Source organism: Hyperolius riggenbachi, chromosome 8 (genome assembly GCF_040937935.1).
Source record: "Hyperolius riggenbachi isolate aHypRig1 chromosome 8, aHypRig1.pri, whole genome shotgun sequence".
Classification (NCBI taxonomy): Eukaryota; Metazoa; Chordata; class Amphibia; order Anura; family Hyperoliidae; genus Hyperolius; species Hyperolius riggenbachi.
Window position 1 is genome coordinate 74,391,262 of NC_090653.1, and position 23,315 is coordinate 74,414,576.

A 23,315-nucleotide genomic window follows, 5' to 3' on the forward strand; every position below is an offset into this window, starting at 1 on the left:
CGGGTTTTACTGTTAGCTGAGACAAAACAATAAATCTGTTTTTTTAAGTTTACAAACATAACATAAAACTGTGGGATATCTAAAAGTCATAAGTCATTTTTAGGAGGAGGAGGATAGATACAATTGTTTACCTCTTCACTTAGTTTCACTTTAAGTAATTCTGAGTGAAACACTACAGGATCAGATTTATATTTTCAGGCCCTTTCAGCTCTGGGACCATTCATCTCTGAGTTCTGCTTCCTTATGTCACATCCTCTTCCTCCCCCTCACACTCTACGCAACAAATGGTCCCCTCTTGCTGCTACTTGCGTGCCTCCGGCGGACAGTCCAATTTTACCTTCATAGACGCATATTTGCAGAGGAAAAGGTAAAATTGGGCGCCGCAGCCATGTGCCCAAATTTCCATTCAATGCTGCTAAAAGTGGCTTTCATCATAGGCGCATATCGGGGCACCGTTTTTTTCCCCGCAAGGGCTCCTGCTCCCTTTTTGCCTTCTTCGGCCTCCATAGCCCTCTCACTACAGTTTAAGGTCATGATAAACTCACAGGCATGCTCTTTTCCACAAAACTGATTGCATTTTTGTGTGAAATTGCATCAGCATCACGCTCTGTGGCTAGTCCTGCTAGAAACCATCCTTGGCGAATTGCTTTTTTACAGTAATAATACAGTTTTGTAGCAGAATGCAGCTTTTTTTATGTGAAAGAATTTGTATTATTGTATAGATGTTAAGAAAAACATTCAGAAAAGACATAAAAAGAAGTAAATATAAAAAAATCCGACAAAAGCACTTGCACAAAGCTCATAGAGCTTATTTCTAGCAGGCATTGTGTGAAACCCGATAGCTTCATTATATTAATCAGGGATTTTAGCTGTGGTACTCTTATAAATGAGTTTTAGGTGTTCTTTTTAACAGATAATAAACTTAATGCATGCGTGGGATGCGATTATTTCATTGCGTTATATTATTTCTACTTGGGTACTAAGGAAGCAATTGAGCTTTCACGGACCATTTCATCCAAAAACATAGAGAGTGTACAGGATGTGATGAGAATTCTATAAGGAGAAGCATATTATACAGTATCTTCTACTGTTAAACTTAATTTTAAGTTCCTGGGCCTCTTTCAATCTCGGCTTCATTAAGCAGGAAGAAGCCTGCGAACAGTGACCTCAAACATCATCCTTACATAGCGTAGTCAGGATGACAGGACTGACTACAGTCTGCATACTAAAGCCTGGAACAAACACTTAAAGGGAACCTAATAATGATAACCTTAGAGGACAGATGCAAAAAAAATCTACTTACCCAGGGCTTCCTCCAGTCCCTGGCGGCTATGTCCCTCGCCGCAGCTCCGCTTCCAGCCGGTGGCCCGAGGTCCCCTGTGTTACAGATGCTGACCGGCATCTACTGTGCCTGTGCACAGGTGCAGTAGTTCTGCGCCGAACACTCCAGACCACGCCAGTGCGATCGATGCTTGCGCAGGCGCAGTAGATGCCGACCTGGTGAGAGTTCTTGCTTTCTTTCTTTTTTTAAAACCCTCCCTCCCCCCAGCCAGCAAATCATGGCGATCAGCTCTCATAGGCTTCAGCCTATGAGAGCTGATCGCTCTCTTGTGTCCCACGGCTGTCACCAGTACAGCGCTGCTGCAAATCTAAGTCTCCCGAGCAGCGAAGGTGGGGCGGAGCTCCGCCCCTCAAGCAGGCGATGTGTGCGCAGCCTGCGCGCGATCTCCTGCAGCAGCCAGCCCCAGGACTTGACATCAATTAGGCGTTAGGCAGTCCTGGGGCTGCCGCCGCTGCCATGCTCATTGGTGTGGGGCGGTCTTTAGGTAGTCAAAGCCTGTGGAAACCATAAACAATAAGATCCCACAGCAGGGCTAGTGCTGACTAGTTCACCACTTCTCTGCAAGTTTGACAGCTCCACCCTTTTTTGTAGTGTAGTCTAGTGTGGGAGCTCCCCCCACCTCCTATCCAGGCACTTTTCAATGTCCTGCTAACAAGGAACACATTTGACCCTGTCTACTTCCAGCTGATTCTAACTCAAGCTTGGTCATAGATTTAATTTTTTTTGTAAAGCATAATTTTTACTAGGTTTTTTTTTTACCTCGCTCATATTGAGAAGGCTTAAAGCCACATGAACTGTAGATGCAAAGACAATAAACTGGGTTAGTTTGAGGTTACAGTGAACCTGATTCACAAAAGCCACTGTGCTCAGTGACCCTCTGTTATCCTAAAATATCCTATTTGACATATTTATGAAAAGTAAGTGCCGTAAGCATGCATGCGGGACTACCCATTGCGTATTAACAAATCATCTGCAAGCTATTGTTAAAGGGGAACTTCAGCCTAAACAAACATACATCATTAAGTTGCATTAGTTATGTTAATTAGAATAGATCGGTAATATAATCTTTTACCCACCCTGTTTTAAAAGAACAAGCAAATGTTTGTGATTCATGGGAGCTGCCATCTTTGTCATGGGGCAGCCATCTTTTTAGTTGAAAGGATGTGACAAGGAGCAGGAGACAAAGTTCCAACTATCCTGTGTCCTGATTACCCCTCCCAGCTGCACACGCTAGGCTTCAAATGTCAAATTCAAAATGTAAAAAGAAAAAAAAAATTGCACCAAAACAGCAGTACGAGAACAAAAAAAAAAATCAGATATCCCATCATGCTTTGCACAGCATCAGGGGAAAAAAGCCAGGGCAGTTTTCTTGTGTGCAGCTAAAAATGCGGTTTGGGTAAGAAAAACAAAGTTCTGATGCTGTGAAACTGTTAAAGAAACACAAAGCCTTTTCAGTGCTGCCCAGTCGATTTTTAGTCCGGAGGTTCACTTTAAGCCCCAAGATGATCCTGAAGATGGCAGCTGGGAGACAGGTAAAAATAGTGCAGGGTATGCAAAGCCATAGGAGGCAATAGTTATAGTTGCGATCAGCAGCAATGAACAGTAATTATAGCACCCCATAAATAGCAGCCAGCCAGGGCCTTCTATTTTATTAAGCACCATTATTACTGTTCACAGTTTTTAGTATTGCCGCTTGTGGTGGCAGCGGGGTAGTGTAGGGAGTTACGTTTAGGCAAGATGGTAGTTAAGGTTAGGTACGGGGTTGGAGTGATTAAGGTTGGGCAGGAGGGGTGGAGTGGTTAGGAATGGGGGTGGAGTGATTAAGTGTTAGGCACCAGGTGGGGTCTTAAAGGTTAGGCAAAGCTAGAGAGGAAGGATTCAGTGTGATAGTAGGAAGGAGAAGCTATATATTACCTGCTCCCTGCGACCGCACCTCCTCCACTCCCTGGTTAGTTTGCAGGTGTCTTACAGCCAGCCAGTCACCATGCGGATCCAGTCCCTGCATGGTGATTGGCTGGCTGCAGGACACTTGAAAACTAACCAGGAAGTGAGGGAGGAGATGTGATCACCGGAAGCAGGTAGTGAAGTATTCGGAAAGATTACCAATATTTTACTATAGGAATTAAGTAGAATTTTACAGATATTCTACTACCGGCAGTCTCTGGTGCTACTTTTTTCTTGCGCCATTTATATAGGTACATGGCAGCTGTGGTCATCAGAAAATAGCAAGCAATGCTACATTATAACCAAACATCATATACATATGGTCTTTCTTTACAGTGTGCTGTAGGCTCTGATCAGTTTAATGCTCAAATGTGGTTATGTTTAAAGAGACACTGAAGCAAAAAAAAAAATGATATTATGAATTGGTTGTGTAGTACAGAAAATTACTAGAACATTAGTAGCAAAGAAAATATTCTCATTTTTATTTTCAGTTATATAGTGTTTTTTTTTATAACATTGCATCATTCTCTAATATTTGCAGTTACACTACTCGGCATTCTAAATTATTTTGCAAAGCAGGTCAGTGAACTATTGACCTGTCCTCTGCAGAGAAAAAGAAAATACAGTGAGAGACACTTGAGATAATAAGCTTCAGAAGACAGAGCTCTCTGCAACTTTGAAAGTCTTGGGGCTCGATACACAAAGCGGTGCTAACCCAGTTAGAGACTTTAGGCGTGATAACCAGTGCACCACGCTGGTGAAAAGCCAGTTTAGGCGTGATAAGTTTAGGTGTGCTAAGTTTAGCGTGATAAGTTTAGATAAGTTTAGATTGCGCGCAAAGTCCCACACGCAAAGCAACGCCATTAAACTCTATGCGAAGTGCACCAGACTTTGCTAGCGCAAAACTTTTGATCAGCTGTGCACTGCCGTGTTAACCCAGTTGGTGCTTAAACTTATCACGCCTAAACTTATCACGCCTAAACTGAGTTTAGGCGTGATAAGGGGCTTTTCACCAGGGTGCTAACTGTTAGCACCGCTTTGTGAATCAAGCTATTGGAGTTCAATGGCGCTTTTGCATAGATAACAACTGAAGTTTCTTAACTCTTCCTGTACTGGAAATAATATTAAACTTACGGTATCTCTCTGCTCCTAAATGTTTTATTTCTTGGCTGTACTATACATACAAATCATTATATCATATATTTTTTTTTGCTTCAGTGTCTCTTTAAGCACTAGTCATTAAAGTGGACCCAAACAAAAAATACAAGTTTTCACAAATAAAATCTATTTTCTAAATTATAATAATAAATAGCAGCCTTTTTTCAGCTGCATGATGACAAATATAAAATATTTTACATTTATTGGATGAACCCCTCCCTTCCTTTCATATTGCCGGGACAGAATCCGGCAAACTGGTGGAGTAGGTGGTGTCCAGCAATGAAGGAATTGCTAATGGCTGCCACCTGTATAACCCTAGTTATGAAAAGAGAAGGGTGAAAAGCATGCACTGAAATGCTCATAGGCTTGAAGGAGTGTTTATTTATCTTTGTATGTTTCAGAGTGGTGAAACTAAATATTTTGAATTAAAAAAAGGTTTGGTTTGGGTCCGCTTTAAGTGAGTAGAGTAAGCTCTGTCTGTTAACTGCAATACCTGATCCATTTAAAAAAAAAATATTATTTGCTTATAAAAATATTACCTTGACTTGTTATTTGAATATTGGTTTACATAAACTAACTTTAAAAAAAAAATGTTTAAATGAATTTATTACAGTGCATATGTTTGAATGTTAATCCTGCGAGCAAGATAAATCAAGCAAAAAATTAAATTACTTCCCATAGTGGCTCCGCTTGACTGTATCGCTGCGGGGCCATGAGAATGTCAGAAAGTCCCAATTTCAGGCTACTACACATGTGCTGATCACACCAGATCACTTTAGCCTAGTTTTTTCATGAATACAGCCATACGTGCTGAAGCCATACAATCACTGCTGATGCACAAGCACCACTTGACCTGAGCACAAATGTGAATAAGGTACTATTTATCTGAGTGAAGAGTGGTAGATAATGATCTTTATAGTAATTAAGTGTAATTACAAGTGGTTTGGTTTAGGTAAATAAATGCTTTAATGCAGCATGGGATTGTTGTTAACATGATGCTCACTAAAATAATATTGTAGACACTAAAGCTGGGTCTACACGTGCCGATGTATCTTATCATCAGCATCAGCGGCTCGATTGATAACATCCGACAGGTCCGATCTCGCTGCGGCAGACTCCCCGCGAGCGGACAATAGCGGGGAATCGAGCAGAAGATAAGCTGCGCCGGCGGGGACGAGCGGGTATCGAATCCGACGCACGTGCGGACAAGCGGGGGCGCGGCGGGTACGCGCAGGGATGCGGAAGAGTCAATCCGGCGGCTAATCGAGCCGCCGGATCGCTCCGTGTAGATGGAGCATAAAAGGAAATAAGCATATCCCTTTCACGTCTGGTTCCCTTTAGGAAAGTGTTTGGACATGCATTTAGAATAGATGTAATTCATCATTATCCTTGAAATGTTGAAATACTGTTAAAGAGAAATATATATATATAAAAGTAGATAAGTACCTGCTCTGCTTACATAAAATATGTGATAAACAAAGGAACACCAAGAGCCCCAATAGTGTAGTATGTATTGACAAAGGGGGTAATGACAAAGAGTAATAGTTGTTATACTCACAAACATGGGTCACCAATAGGCAACCACTGTAAAGGCAGGTGGGGAGATTATCCTGACCCCACTCAGGAATAAGAAGTCGCTCTCTGTAGATAGTAGAAAGGGTCGCAACCCTCCACCAAGGGTGGATACAATATTATATAAGAGAGAACAGAGGCGCCAAAAGGATAAAAGGGGTTTTAAAGGAGCTTAACCCTCCTGGCGGTTTATTAAAAATCCGCCAGGGGGCAGCAAACTCATTTTTTGAATTTTTTTTTTTTCTTTTCATGTAGCGAGACAAAGTCTCGCTACATGATAGCCGCAGCTCAGCGGCATCCCCCCAGCCGATCAGGAGATCCCGTTCAAAGAACGGGATCTCCTGGAGGGCTTCCCCCGTCGACATGGCGACGGGCGGCATGACGTCATCGACGTCGTGACGTCATCGGGAGTCTTGGCCTACCCCTTAGCGCTGCCTGGCACTGATTGGCCAGGCAGCGCACGGGGTCTGGGGGGGGGGGGCGGGGCGGCGAGTGGAGGCACCTAATCGGCGCAGAGCGGCGGCGATCAGAGTGCACACGCAGCTAGCAAAGTGCTAGCTGCGTGTTGCAAAAAAAAAAGTGTCCAAATCGGCCCAGCAGGGCCTGAGAAATCCCCCTGCGCGGCATAGCCCGTGCTCAGCACGGGCTTACTGCCAGGGAGGTTAAAAGCCAAAACTTGGTAATTAGAGGAGGCAGTGGTGGACTTACCCCTTCCAAGCAGACACAACACGACTGTACATTCAGTCTATTTATTAACGAACTCCAGATAAAACAAAGCAACGCGTTTCACGGGTCAGCGCCCGCTTCCTCAGGCGATAGAAAAAGGAGTTACAGCATCTAGCAAAACAAACGACACTCAGCGCCTCTGCCTCTCCCCAGGCAGAGGCGCTGAGTGTCGTTTGTTTTGCTAGATGCTGTAACTCCTTTTTCTATTGCCTGAGGAAGCGGGCGCTGACCCGTGAAACGCGTTGCTTTGTTTTATCTGGAGTTCGTTAATAAATAGACTGAATGTACAGTCGTGTTGTGTCTGCTTGGAGGAGGTAAGTCCACCACTGCCTCCTCTAATTACCAAGTTTTGGCTTTTAAGCTCCTTTAAAACCCCTTTTATCCTTTTGGCGCCTCTGTTCTCTCTTATATAATACATAAAATATGTATTGCACTGTCCACGTTTTGATTTTAGTGATTTTACTACAGTCAAAAATAAAAAATCCTTCTTAGCATTTCCCATTTTAACTGTGGCTATTTTGAAGCCAATCCTGATGTAATTTCCTTCCTTACTCTCCTAGCCTGATTTGCTCACCTTCACTATAGAAAGTGCATTGTCTCAGCATGAGAGGCACAGAGGTGTGGGGGGAGAAAAGAGGAGGGAAAGAGGCTTCAACCAATCAGGCTGCATTAGTTAAGTCTGAGGGGAAATAGAGAAGCAGAAAAGGACAACCCAGCATGCCCTGCAACTTCCTTTTTGTGTAGCAAATGTGTATGCCAAACAGGCCCGGCCCTAGACTTTTTGCCGTCTGAGGCAAGCTTTAACCTCCTGGGCGATAATCCCGAGCTGAGCTCGGGGTATGTCACGCAGGATGAGTTCTCAGGCCCTGGTGGGCCGATTTGCATAATTTTTTTTTGTTACACGCAGCTAGCACTTTGCTAGCTGCGTGTAACTTCCGATCGCCGCCGCTTGACGCCGATCCGCCGCTACCCGCCGTGCCGCGCAGCCCCCCTCCCCGACCCCTTGTGCAGCCTGGCCAATCAGTGCCAGGCAGCGCTGAGTGGTGGATCGGAACTCCCTCTGGCGTCACGACGTCCATGACGTCGGTGACGTCATCCCGCCCCGTCACCATGGCGACCGGGGAAGCCCAGCAGGAAATCCCGTTCTGAACGGGACTTCCTGCTTACTCTGATCGTCTAAGGCGTTCTGAGTGGGTAGGGGGATGCCGCTGCACTGCGGCTATCATGTAGCGAGCCCAGGGCTCGCTACATGATTTTAAAAATAAAAAATTAAAAAAAATAGTGCTGCGCCCCCTCCTGGGCAATATAATTGTATAGCCCAGAGGGTTAAGGAAATTACCGCCTACCCCAAGCCGTGGGTGTGAGGGGCCGCCCGAGCTGGAGGGGATAGCGGGCAGGAAGGGGGTATTGGGCCTAGCGGCGGGGAGGGGGTCGGACCCCACCCTCCCTCGCCTGGGTCCCTCGTCCTCCGCTTCCCTCCAACTTTAAAAAGTTGCGTGGCTGGCTGCAGCTGTAAGAGGCAACGAGCGGGGATCACTCACCTCTTCCTCGTTCCAGCCTAGCCTGCGCTCCACTGACGTCACTTCCTGCTACGCCGCAGGAAGTGATTTCAGTGGAGCGCACGCTGGAACGAGGAAGAGGTGAGTAATCCCCGCCCGTTGCCTCTTACAGCTGCAGCCAGCCACGCAACTTTTTAAAGCTGGAGGGGAGTGGAGGACGGGGGACCCAGGCGAGGGAGGGGAGGTCCGACCCCCCTCCCCGCCGCTAGGCCCAATACCCCCTTCCTGCCCGCTATCCCCTCCAGCTCGGGCGGCCCCTCACACCCACGGACGGGCGGGTGCCGTTCCCCCAGAAGTGCCGTCTGAGGCAAAAGTTTCACCCCGCCTCATGGGTGGGCCGGCCCTGATGCCAAATAAGAGTCAGGTAAACTGTGGAATGATCATTTATCAACAAGAAAAGTAATAGTGATTGTAACTTTTGGATTGCCTGGTTTGCATCCTTATTACTTGTTTACCAGATAAAAATAAAGAATTGATCTTCAATTTTATGCCCGACAGTTACACTTTAAAAATATACTGCATTAAATGGTGATTCTTTTATGAAGCATGCAGAGGAAGCACATAAGGTTAGGTTGTGACGTTTTCACCTTTGCATAATATGGGTAAACAAAGTAAGAGTGCAGTAGACTCTCCCTAAATTGAGCTGTAATCTGGCCACTATGGGGAAACATGCTTGCTTTCCCCTTTTGAACTCAAGGTTGTAAGGTGACATTTTCCAGAACACATAGAATGCCGAAGCAGAGATCTGATCTGTGATCACCAGAGCAATGCTAGCTACCTGTCTGATGAAGGAATACATGCTGAAGACCAGAAGCAACAAAACCACTTACAGTGGCTTGCAAAAGTATTCGGCCCCGTTGAAGTTTTCCACATTTTGTCACATTACTGCCACAAACATGAATCAATTTTATTGGAATTCCACATGAAAGACCAATACAAAGTGGTGTACATGTGAGAAGTGGAACGAAAATCATACAGGATTCCAAACATTTTTTACGAATAAATAACTGCAAAGAGGGGTGTGCGTAATTATTCGGCCCCCTGAGTCAATACTTTGTAGAACCACCTTTTGCTGCAATTACAGCTGCCAGTCTTTTAGGGTATGTCTCTACCAGCTTTGCACATCTAGAGACTGAAATCCTTGCCCACTCTTCTTTGCAAAACAGCTCCAGTTCAGTCAGATTAGATGGACAGCATTTGTGAACAGCAGTTTTTAGATCTTGCCACAGATTCTCGATTGGATCTAGATCTGGACTTTGACTGGGCCATTCTAACACATAGATATGTTTTGTTTTAAACTATTCTATTGTTGCCCTGGCTTTATGTTTAGGGTCGTTGTCCTGCTGGAAGGTGAACCTCCACCCCAGTCTCAAGTCTTTTGCAGACTCCAAGAGGTTTTCTTCCAAGATTGTCCAGTATTTGGCTCCATCCATCTTCCCATCAACTCTGACCAGCTTCCCTGTCCCTGCTGAAGAAAAGCACCCTAAGAGCATGATGCTGACACCACCATATTTGACAGTGGGGATGGTGTGTTCAGAGTGAGGTGCAGTGTTAGTTTTTCGCCACACATAGCGTTTTGCATTTTGGCCAAAAAGTTCAATTTTGGTCTCATCTGACCAGAGCACCTTCTTCCACATGTTTGCTGTGTCCCCCACATGGCTTGTGGAAAACTGCAAACTGGACTTCTTATGCTTTTCTGTTAACAATGGCTTTCTTCTTGCCACTCTTCCATAAAGGCCAACTTTGTGCAGTGCACAACTAATAGTTGTCCTATGGACAGATTCCCCCACCTGAGCGATAGATCTCTGCAGCTCGTCCAGAGTCACCATGGGTCTCTTGACTGCATTTCTGATCAGCGCTCTCCTTGTTCGGCCTGTGAGTTTAGGTGGACGGCCTTGTATTAGTAGGTTTACAGTTGTGCCATACGCCTTCCATTTCTGAATGATCGCTTGAACAGGGCTCCGTGGGATGTTCAAGGCTTTGGAAATCTTTTTGTAGCCTAAGCCTGGTTTAAAGAGACACTGAAGCGAAAAAAAATATATGATATAGTGAATTGGTTGTGTACTATGAATAATTACTAGAAGATTAGCAGCAAAGAAAATATTCTCATACTTTTATTTTCAGGTATATAGTGTTTTTTCTAACATTGCATCATTCTATAATATGTGCAGATTACACAACACTCCGCATTCAAAATGAGTCTTTCAGAGCAGTCTGTGAAGTAATGACCTCTCCTCTAGCAGAGAAAAAGTAAACAGTTCACTTACAGTTGAGATAATAAAAGTCAGATAACAGCCCTCTCCATGACTAAGACTTAGTCAGAGAGTTAATGGCTTGTTTGCATAGAGATAACAACTGGAGTTTCTCTTCCTGTACTGCAAACAATTAGACTGATGTATCTGATCTTAATGTTTTATTTCTTAGCTGTACTACACATACAAATCATAATATCATAATTTTTTTTCGCTTCAGTGTCTCTTTAAATTTCTCAATAACTTTATCCCTGACCTGTCTGGTGTATTCTTTGGACCTCATGGTGTTGTTGCTCCCAATATTCTCCTAGACAACCTCTGAGGCCATCACAGAGCATCTGTATTTGTACTGACATTAGATTGCACACAGGTGCACTCTATTTAGTCATTAGCACTCATCAGGCAATCTCTATGGGCAACTGACTGCACTCAGACCAAAGGGGGCTGAATAATTATGCACACCCCACTTTGCAGTTATTTTTTTTTTTTTAATGTTTGGAATCATGTATGACTTTCGTTCCACTTCTCACATGTACACCACTTTGTATTGGTCTTTCATGTGAAATTCCAATAAAATTGATTCATGCTTGTAGCAGTAATGTGACAAAATGTGGAAAACTTCAAGGGCCGAGTACTTTTGCAAGCCACTGTATCTACGTCAGCCATAAAGGTCCAACTGCAGCGAAATAAAGAAGAGAAGCAGGAGATAAAACTTCACAAGCATATCTGCTTGATGCGTGTCTACATTCTCCTGGGCAGGAAGTGGTCATTTAAAGCAGATCCCAGATGAAGAAACTATAGCATGTAACTTGTCTATATAGCTTATGTAAAGTTTAGATGGTTTACACAGTAAATCTAGCTGCAAACAGCTTCAACAGTATATGATGGTTTCTTTCTGTGCTACAATGAAAGCAGCCATATTCTGCTTGTCATCATTATACAGCCAAGCTGCTCCGCATCTCCATCTCTACCCCTCAGCCTGTGAAAACTCCACCCCCCTCTCCTCCTCTCTCCGCCCCCTTGCCTCTGAAATGTCGTGTATGCTTCAGCAAAAGCCTCCTCCTCCCCATGCTGAACTCCCATGAGCACTTGTTGCATGGGAGGCAGAATGCCTAGGTGCTGGAGGAGCTGGGGGAGTGGATACATACATTTACATGCAATTAGGTAATACAATTTTAAAAAAAAGCATTTGGCAGGAAGAATGCCCAATAAAATCTATGTAAGGGGTAGAAAAATGAAGGCAGCAAAAGTTTGTCTCAGATTCATTTTAAAGGGTACCCGAACTGACATGTGACATGATGAGATAGACATGTGTATGTACAGTGCCTAGCACACAAATAACTATGCTGTGTTCCTTTTTTTCTTTCTTTCCCTAAAAGTGTTAAAAATCAGGTATGTAAGTGGCTGACTCAGTCCTGACTGAGTTCTGACAGGAAGTGACTACAGTGTGACCCTCACTGATAAGAAATTCCAACTATAAAACACTTTCCTAGCAGAAAATAGCTTCTGAGAGCAAGAAAGAGGTAAAAAAGGGGAATTTCTTATCAGTGAGGGTCACACTGTAGTCACTTCCTGTCTGAGTCAGGACTGAGTCAGCCACTTACATACCTGATATTTAACACTAGCAACCACATGAGACAGTGGATTTAAATTGTGCGGTGTACTGATATTTAACACCTTTAGGGAAAGAAAGAAAAAAAGGAACACAGCATAGTTATTTGTGTGCTAGGCACTGTACATACACATGTCTATCTCATCATGTCACATGTCACTTCGGGTATCCTTTAAATACCAGCAGAAAGCAGAAAGTTGTAATACTGCCTGCTCCACATCTTTCTGCTGCCAAGCACTAACTGACCAAAATGGATGATGATGGCGCCATGACAGCTGGCTGGTCCTCCCTATCCCTATCATTAGGGAAGCAGGACTTCCTTCTCTTTAGCTATTGCCTGTAAGTTTGTTCTGTGACCTTGCAGATTAATAATAAAGGCTATTAGCACAATGCTTCCCTATAACCTTCTCTCCAGCAATGGCAAATTGTGTTATCTTGGAAGGAAGAATGACATGGAGAGCAATCTATCTGCCAGGATAGAGGAGAACCATTATCAGGACAATAATCACAAGTAAACTTACATAATATCAAGTTACTTCCTCCTGACATTTCTCTGCTTTAAAGGTCAAGGCTCTAAACCTGATATTTCAATTTTTGGTAAATGCAGCATTAAACTGAAATTTAATAAAGGGAACCTGTCAGGGTGGAAACAGACGATCTGCCCTGCCAACTGGTTTCTAGAGGCGCATGCTCTGGGACTGATATTCTTACATACCTCACTAATTTGAAGGAGAAATACAGTAAACTCTCAGAACAGAAGAACAACACAGAGAAGAACTGTTAGAAAGGCTATTATAACCTAGCTTCTCAGTGCGCAGCAGTGTAGAATGCAGGAAAAACAGATTTTAATCAGCCTCATGGCTAATAGCTATGTTGGCTAAAACACACCAAGAATACAAACACGTTTTGTTCACAATTTTCTTTATAGACACAGGATGTAATAAGATACATCTTTGCTACTTTCACACTGCCACCCTGTGGTTATAGCTGGTAATGCTTCTTACCTAATAGATATATGTACATAGTAGACTGTTGTTGCTAAATACACATTCCAACAAGAACGTATTGGTGTGCTTATGAAGTAATTGTTATTACACGTTTATGGAACACTTGGACATGTTCCACAAGGCTTTATAAAGAACATCAACCACTGTACTATTGTAGAACATGATCAATGGACCCCAATGTAAATTTTATATTGCTTTCTCATGCATGATGAAGACCACCAAAACCAGATTTCTGGGGACAGCCACTGTGTGTGAGAGAGGTGTAAACAAGGAAAAAAAGGAATGGTTTATGTAGATTTACAACTATCAAAAGCACATATAGAGGTGATCATTACCACTAGAGCACCAAGGGCCTAGTGCAGCACAAAGCAGCAGTAAAGCTCATGGCAAATTTTACCAGTGCTAACAGCAAGGGGCAGTGTGCTTTACTGTGGTTACATGTGCATTGCTATAGTAATGCGTGGTACACTCACAGCGTATTGCATGTTTGCATGTTACCATGGTAACGTGCGCTGCCTCTCTACTGTACCGGTAAAGTTGCTGTACGGTGCCTGTGCAGGCCAATTTTGCAGCTTCTTTGGGTTTGAGCGGTAGGATATTAGATCAGAACTAAGAAGAATTCAATCAGATCTCAAGCCTGCTTAGTCTCCCTTGGAATGGCTTTCCCCAATCAATGTTTATTCCACAAATGAACAAACATTGAGAAGGGTCTCCCTTTTTAATGGGTTTTAGTTGGATTAAATGTTTATAGCAAACCTAATATGTAATTTGTTACATAGGTATGTTCAGAACGTGGTTGCAAACAGTTGGCCGAGGGACCAATTCCTGATAGTAATTGAGTAGGTGTACACACTGTAGCTCAGTTACTGGATAATTAAGGTGACCATTAGCAGGGTGATTTTTAAGCACATTTTCATATTTTCAATATTGTCATTAAAATCTAAAAAAAGGGTTGCACTCATACCTCCCAACTTTTTTTGCGATAAAAAAGAGGGACACTTAAGCCACACCCCTAATACACTCGTATTCCCGCATACCATAAAGATTTCATAGGAAAAATATGTTTTAAATTCAAACCCTCTGTAAGGATTGGTGTAGCAACACAGACATCTGATTATGTGTGATCTGCAGTATCACCAATAATACAGACGCTATACCTGATTATGTGGTGATCTGCAGAATCATCAATAATGCAAGTATAGCTAGCAGAATAGCAAGGTGTATAGTGCTTGGTGCAACAGTAACTGAACAGTTTGACTAGACCTCACCAGAGGAGCTGGTGGGTACTATTGGTAAACCAGTAACTGAATAGTTTGACTAGATCTCACCAGAGCAGCTGGTGGGTACTATTGGTACACCAGTAACTGAATAGTTTGACTAGACCTCACCAGAGGAGCTGGTGGGTACTATTGGTACACCAGTAACTGAATAGTTTGACTAGACCTCACCAGAGGAGCTGGTGGGTACTATCAGTGAGCACCTCACCAGTGACAAGGGCTCACTGGTGAGTAGAGTGGTCAGACAGGCTAGGATCGGTAATAGATAGGCAGGTACAGTACAAAATCGGCAGGCAAGAGAGTAGTGATAATTCAGACAGAGTTCAGCAACAGAGTCAGATGGGCAGAGGTACAGAATTGAATAGCAAGAGCAAGGTCAGAGATAAGCCAGAGTCATACACAGAATATCAAATATAACAATAATACAATAATCCTAGTCTTGTGTGAATTCCCTGGTTTCCTCCCAGATCAAAGCACACCGGATACTGTCTAAGGTCTGAGTGCTAACACATAAGCATTCGCAACAGCAGACAGGTTGCGAGTGAATACCGAAGGCTTTTGAAGCAGAGGAGACCCCACGGCCGCGCCCACTCCAATCAGCCAATCCGGAGCGCCGTGAGTCACCTCTGACGTCAGCCGACCGGCCGGTCAGCTGACGCGCCTCCTCCCAGCATAAAGGCCCGCGCGATACAGCAACCCTCTGGGCAAAAGACAATCCCGTTCTCTGCGTACTAGACGCTAGAGGAGCGGGCAAACTCCCCGAGCAGGAAAGCGAGGCGGCTGCGGAGGCACCCTGCGTGCCCGCAGCCGCCGCTTCAGTGAATGTTACACCCTCATTGGTCCTTCCTATCCTGGTTTATTTTCATTTAAAAATAAGAAATATATCAGTTTAAAGGGTGGGAATCAAGTTTGGAGTCAATTAAACACATTTTTCAGTCGAAAAAATACATATACATAGATCTGTACAACAGTCCTGAAACAGGGACAACTGAGGAAGAAAGAGGGACAAATGAGGAATGAAAACTTCTGCTACAGCTAACCAGTTCTTGGGATCACTCTGGATTGATTGGACCCTCCAGCTTCTCTCTTTTCATACAATACAATCTGAATAACATACGATCATTCATTAAAAATTGTAGTTGAAAAGAACACAGAGGAGAAAACAAGAATTACATACAGTAGAGAAGAGTTCCCCAACCCTGTCCTCAAGGCCCACCAACAGTGCATGTGCAGAAAACCACAAACATGCACAGGTGAGGTCATTAGTGTCTCAACAGAGCTGATTAACTACCTTGGTGGATTTCCACAAAACATGCACTGTGGTGGGCCTTGAGGACAGGGTGGGGGAACACTGAGTGATACAAATGTAGGTCATCTCAAAAGTGTCCTATATTTTGCCTGAAGAAGCAGGTTTAGCCCTGAAAACCGTGTTGCAAGTTGAGTTCATTGTACTTAAACTCAGTGACTTAAAGTCATTTCCTATTAGCAGTGGGAGGGAAGGCTATGTTGATGTTATGGTGCTCATAAAATAATCTTATAGAAAGGGGATAGATCTGCACCAACCACAAGACTAATATAGTGTGTTAGGACCTGGGGACAGCACAGAACAGAACAGACAGAACTCCAAAAAAACAAACAGAAAAATGGTCCCAACAGCACAACTATGTATATTAACAATATTTTATTGGGTATGAAACATTCTATAACATGATCACATGATTACAAACACTGCCTGCATAATAAACATGTTAATTCGTTTGAGAAGTAACCTCATAACATTCATCATTTTCATCATTACAGCGATCCGGATGGCATAGAAAAATGTTAGAAATGTATAGGATGGTACATATATGATGGTACATATAAACTCATAGTCAGGCAGTTCCCAAAGGGACTTTGCCTGACTAAAGAGATGCAGGTTTCAAGTGGATTCAAAATCTAGCCTGCCAAAAACATCAATTTATAATAAATACATAAAGTGCTTCCCTGTGCATAAGGTATATAGAGAAATGTGTATATAAAGACCATTTATGATAAAAAGGTGCCATAATAGTGCTGCTGCTGCTGAGTGTGCAATTGATAATAAGTAATCTGAGGGCTGAACCAATCAAACCACTGCATAAAGTGAATAAGACACTGCACTGCAAATAAATGCTAATAAAATAAATGAAAACTAACTACAAATGAAATAGTGTGGGACCAGTGGAGTAGCTAAGGAGGTAGCGCCCCAGTGCAAATTTTACATGTGGCCCCAAGTGCTCTCTTGATATGGGGTCCCCAAACCTACTAACAACAGCTGCAGTGTCAGAGGTGTATAATCAGAGTAAGGAACCAGTTTGTTATGGATTACTATTAGTCAATGCACATATAGAGGTGTTCATCACCAGCATAAGACCAATTAAAAGCGAATATGATGGATGAAGGAGGGTCCCTAGTGGCATGTTAACAAGTGACAGGCCACATGAATAGTGCTAACTGCACTGAAAATGTAGTAAAAGAGCTAAAAAGGGCAAGAGATACTGAATCTGCCTGTGAAGCATGATGTTATGCCGTTGACTCCCAGGTAAAAAACAAAAACAGAATATTTAGCCCAGATAATGTTGCCAAACACATCAAGTGTTGTAGCGTTGCTGTAGGTGCAGAGACGTAGGGATAGTTAGACCACCTGGCAGCCCAACATGCCTTGCGGAAACTACCATGGAGTGGTGTAACTACTGGGGATGCAACCCCTTCGGCCGCAGGGGGGGGGCCCAGGGCCCCTCTGGGGCCTGCCAGCCGTGTGTGGGGGGAGCGCTGATGCCCTCCTGATTGCGGGACCCCCCAGCCAGGTGTGGAACTTCTTCCCCGCCTGCAGTCTCCCGGGAGGCAGAGCAGGGCTACGGCAAGATGGCTGCCGAAGCCCTGCACTGGAGACTATTTGTGTCTCCAGTACAGGGCTTCGGGAGCCATCTTGTCATAGCCCTGCACTCTGCCTGAAAACTGTAGGTGGCTATGAGCGCTCCTCAATCCGACCTAAGTGTATCTCAATTGGAACTGTATATATCGTAAAAATTGAATGAATGAACATATATCTATGTGAAAAATAAATGAATGAACATATATCTATGGATCGCCACACAGTGGGGGGTAAACACCCTATTTGCATATATAGTATTTATCTGTGCAGGCGCTCAACATCAAGTCTCAACAATGACAGTTCCAGTATTTCAAGTCAATAGCAACAGTTCCAATTCCTGATGAACTTTATAGGTTAATAGTGACAGTTCAAATTGCTGATAATCTTCATAAACTCCACTCAAACAGACAAACCCACACTGGTTACTCTCACCGGATTTGCAGGCTGATTGTATTACAGATCAGCTAAAACGCGTATTGTTGGTGATATCCCATCGGTCTCCAATCGAGCTTTTGCCTAGAACTCAAACAGGGATACAAGGACATAGCGTAATCCAGTATACACTATAACGCAAGTGACATCAAGTGTAGCACTTCCACCCATACAGTGCCAAAACCGTGACAACCCTCCACCGATACTATGAAGGTAATGTTAACCGCTCACCAGATCACAGTGCTGACCACTTGTAGGAGATCAGCTAATGCGCTTTGTGATCCGCCTTCAGGCTATGCAGCCTTCTTCCTGGTTACCAGATGTATTGTGCTATTCACGTAATGATTCCTGTGAATTGTATAAAGGAAAAGCAGAAAATCCTATTCTAGGCAGTGGCCATCTTGCCAAGCTGCACTCTGCCTGTCAGCGTGGGAGACGTGCTGCAGGAGGATAGTCGGGGAGCTGCGCGCCAGATGCCGGGAGAGGAGACTTCTGTCAGGTGAGTGAATTGTTTTTTTTTTTTTCACAGGTGCATTACATTACAATTATTTTCTGATGACTGCTGCCCACTTTATGATTATTTGATGGGGAAATGCTGCCCAATTTACGATTAATTTCTGGTGAAATGCTGCCCACTTTACGATTATTTTATGGTGAAATGCTGCTCAATTTACGATTAATTTCTGGTGAAATGCTGCCCACTTTACGATTATTTTATGGTGAAATGCTGCTCAATTTACGATTAATTTCTGGTGAAATGCTGCCCACTTTACGATTATTTTATGGTGAAATGCTGCCCACTTTACGATTCATTTCTGGTGAAACATTGCTGCATTAGGATTATTTTATAGTGAAACATTGCTGCATTAGGATTATTTTATAGTGAAACATTGCTGCATTAGGATTATTTTATAGTGAAACGCTGCCCCATTACGATTATTTGGTGCCTATGGAGGGCCCCATCCTCATTTTTACAGGGGGGCCCAGTGATTTCTAGTTTCGCCCCTGCTACCACACCACTTTTCAAGAGCCCAAATGCCTTGCAACTGGACCATTTTTCCTTTTTCAAGTTCTTTCTCTTTGTGTGCTTACGGAAAAAAAAAATACATTCAAGATTTGAATCACTGAACCGGACTAAAATATTGTAGCAGGAAGATATTTCATACAAGCTGCATTTTATCTGCTTCGGGTTGAGCTGGACTGGAAATATTCTTAAGAGTCTGTGACCATAGCCCACGTGTGAACCGCTGCTTACCATTATAGTGTAGGGCTAGCTGCAAAAGACACAGCTAAATAATTATTACCTTTCATCAATAAAAATGGTAGTTTTGCTTCTGCAGGGATGACAGAGCAGCATTAGAGCTGCAGGTCTTCTATACACTGAGCTCTTTAACAATCACCGACAAGTAAATGGAAATTCTGGCTTCTGTTGTAAGGCAGAAAATACATGTGTTTCGCATAGCAATCCGCAGCATCATGAGACTTAAAGCGGACCTGAACACAGAATATCCTCTCTGCTCTAAAAAATAAGCAACAGCATAATAACCTTGCAGAAAAACATTTCTATGTTACAGCTGGTACAAATCATGCAATAAATCTGCAGTGTGGCGACTTCTTGCTTTTTAATGGAAGCAGACAAAGGGTTAACATCCTGTGTTTACTAATTAGCTGCTCTGCTGAGGCAGCCAGCTGACACACCTGAAAGATCAAATTACATTACTCACAGATGAGGGGGATTTAGACAGGCTAAATACATATAGGGTGCATTTCTTCTCTATGTTTTCCTTCTGTCCTGTGCAAGAGTTCAGGTCCATCTTAAAGGACAACTGTAGTGTGAGGTAGAAAGTTTATGGTGGCTGCCATATTTATTTGGTTTTATTTAAGCAGCAATACTAGTTACCTGGCTGTCCTGCTGATTCTCTGCCGCTAATACTTTTGGCCATAGACCCTGAATAAGCATATGCAGATCAGGTGTTTGACATAATTCGGTTTATGTATATACTTCTTTAACCCTCTGGGCAATACAATTATATCGCCCAGGAGGTGGCGCAGTACTATTTTTTTACATTTTTTAAATCATGTAGCGAGCCCAGGGCTCGCTACATGATAGCCGCAGCGCAGCGGCATCCCCCCACCCACTCCGATCGCCTTCGGCGATCAGAGTAAGCAGGACGGCATTCAGAACGGGATTTCCTGCTGGGCTTCCCCGGTCGCCATGGCGACGGGGCGGGATGACGTCACCGACGTCATGGACGTCATGACGTCAGAGGGAGTTCCGATCCACCCCTCAGTGATTGGCCAGGCTGCGCAAGGGGTCGGGGAGGGGGGGGCTGCGCGGCACACCGGGTACGGCGGATCGGCGGCAAGCGGCGGCGATCGGAAGTTACACGCAGCTAGCAAAGTGCTAGCTGCGTGTAACAAAAAAAAAATTATGCAAATCGGCCCAGCAGGGCCTGAGAAATCCTCCTGCGCGATATACCCCGAGCTCAGCTCGGGATTATCGCTCAGGAGGTTAATACCATTGGTGGCCCAAGTGATGGACATGGCTGGGCACCAATGGAGAACTGGCCCCAAGGTGGGAGTGACTGGGGATGGACTATCCGGGGAGTGGTGTAGAGCTCCACCCTACAGGGAAGTATTTAAGGAGAAGCATTCTGCCACTTTGTTTGGCTGCTACTATGTGATGAGCCGACAGGCTATATCTCTATACTTGTTTTTAAAGAATGTTATTTTTGCACCTTATCACTATGAGCACTTTTTAAGCACTTTCCCTTGAAAAAGCTTCGTCCAGAAGTGAAACATGTCGGGTTGTTTGGTGGGGGTTGTGTAATTTAACTACTATCTATATTGCGATAGGACCTGGGATAGCAGTATAGCTATCTCCAAATTTAACTGACAGAGTAGATCCAGCAATATTTGCAAGTTCTGTAAGATATATATCAGCCAAATTGTTTTTATAATGATTTAATAAACGTTAAGTTTTATTATAGGGATTCAGCATAGAGGGATATTTCTGTGTTATTTGTTTGACATAATTGTCAGATCTGACAAGATTAGCTGCATGGTTATTTTTGGTGGTGTGCAGACACTACTGCAGCCAAATACATTAGCAGGGCTGCCAGGCAACTGATATTGCTTAACCTATTGAAGACCGCCGCATGTAAATCCTACGCCGCACTTGTGGCTGCCCTAGGCTGATGCAGAGTAGGATTTACGCCACCCGCCGTTTACACTCCCGACGCGATCGTGCGCACCCGAGAGGGGAGATTAAGCTGTCATATGACCGCTGACATCTCCCCTCAGTGATTTAGAGCCATCACGTATGGCTCCAGATCACGTGATCACTATGATCGCCGGTGGATCATAGTGATCACTAACAGAGCTGTGGCGGTAGGGAGGGAAAGTAGAAATTGTGCACCAGGCCTAAATGAAATAATTGTGATGAGGGTCAGAAGATATGGAATACTATGAGCAGATTGTGCAGGCAAGCAATCATATTACATGGAGGTGGTATAGTCAGTGATTGGCCAATCAAAAGTTTTAGGATTGGAAAACCGCTCTGAAAAACACTACATCAGGGCAGATTTCCAGGCGGTTTTGTTACAGAAGTTGTTCAGTTACAGCTTTACTATAAAAAAATATTAAATCTGCTACACAAAAACACTTCAAAAACCGCTAGGCATGTTTAGATACTCACTTTAAACATGCCTAGAATCGCTCGGAAAAATCTCTTCAAAAACCTCTAGCGTTTGCATATCCGTTCTGGCCCTGAGTGTCTTCCACTAAGGCTAAGTTCACAGTGGGACGTTAAAGTCGCGCGTTAAAACAGCATTTAACGCAGAATAACTCACTGCAATGAAAAATCAATGCCCTGTTCGCAGTGCACACGTTGCGTTGGTGTCTAACGCTGCACGTTAAGTAAAAGTACTGCATGCAGTGCGTTATACACGTTTTTAGCTGCGTTGGACTGTTTGCACATGCTCAGTAATGACTTGGAAGCATACTTTTCATTGCCTGTATTTTTTACTGTATCTGCTGTATGCGATGGTAACGCTGCATTGCCACTTTTTGGGCGCGTTACGTTGTAAGCTTGCGGTGCGACTTTAACGTGGCATCAAAACGCAACGTCCCACTGTGAATCTAGCCTAAATGTCTTCCATGCCACCAACTGAATCAATTCCCTTCTGAATGGATGGTCAATTATAGGGATGGTCAATTATAAGGATGGTCCGTTATAAGGATGGTCAATGATATGCAAATCATTTAAAGTTCATACAGGATTCTGAAAAATTTCAATGCAATTTAATGCAGCTTGAAAATGGACTAATCCAATTCTACCCTTGTAGGATTCCATTGGTCCATTTTCAATCTGCATACATTTGCATACAAAAATTGCATAATTCTGCATCGACACAGACTTATTTGCATCTCATTGACCATTCCTATCCAATGGGATGCAAATAGTTTTGAGTCCATAGGATATAGTGCTACATTTCATGGGGTCTGATTGGTCCATTTTCCAGTTGCATATAATGCAAGTTGAGCATTTTTTCTCACCTATCCTGCATTCCTTCCTCTCTTCCTTCAATAAAAATAATCATCTATCAGCTGATCAAACAAATCACATGTTCCATGAGCTCTCCTAGAGCTGACTATTACTATTGGTTAACTTGGCTAACTGAGTCATATCTCACCTATCCCGCGCTCCCTCCTTCCGCCCGGGGCTCCAGCTTTCTGCATCTCCCCTTAGGAATTTCTTTTTCCCACAAGCATATACACACTAACGACAAAGAATGAATTATTTGCATCTTATTGACCATCCCTATTCAATGAGATGCAAATTATTTTGAGTCCATACGGGATAATGCAAAATTTCTATGTAAATTTATGCAGCTTGAAAATGAACCAATCGAGTCCTGCTGAAGTGGGGTCCAATTGGTTCGTTTTCCAATTGCTGATTGGCTGACAGGCTGTCTGTCCACCATGTAAAATGGCAGATTGCTGGCTGCAAGTAAGCATTTGCGTCACCTGTGTTTTGCATTCAGCATTTAGATAGAGGCAGTGTGTGGGTAAATCCCCTGGTGGTGGGAGCAGAGCCCCCCCCCAGTCATGTGGTTAGGGAGGGAGGCATTGGGAGGGTATGTGGTGCAGGTTTCATATGTTATGTTAGTAGAACAAGTATTTCTTATACATTTGTTGTTTTTTTACTGGGATAGTGTGGCTGTCCGTTACTTTCAAAACAATACCAGATAGACCATGTAAAGCTATGATTTGAGGACGCTTTTTTGTGTTGTTAAATATTTGCAGCCTATTGGGCTATCATTTAGCTTGTGTTGTATTTGCGGCATCCCTTACCAATGACAGGAAAAGTCAGTTTCACAGCCGGCGAGGCAGTGAAGGGAGATAAATAACCTTCACCAATGTTCGAAAAACTACCTCACACCTCAGGGAAGGTGGCACAGGATACAAATCCTGCAGCTGAGGCATCTCAAAATGTTCACATTCCCAGAGGAAATTCAATTCATACGGAGGATGTGA

General features: G+C 43.6%; 1 protein-coding gene across 8 annotated transcripts in view; it reads right to left on the minus strand.

Annotated features, from left to right (window-relative positions):
- LOC137528929 (leucine-rich repeat and fibronectin type III domain-containing protein 1-like protein) overlaps nt 1-23,315 on the minus strand; it is an 874,345-nt gene that overhangs the window by 535,872 nt on the left and 315,158 nt on the right. The gene's annotated exons all lie outside the window — the stretch shown is intronic.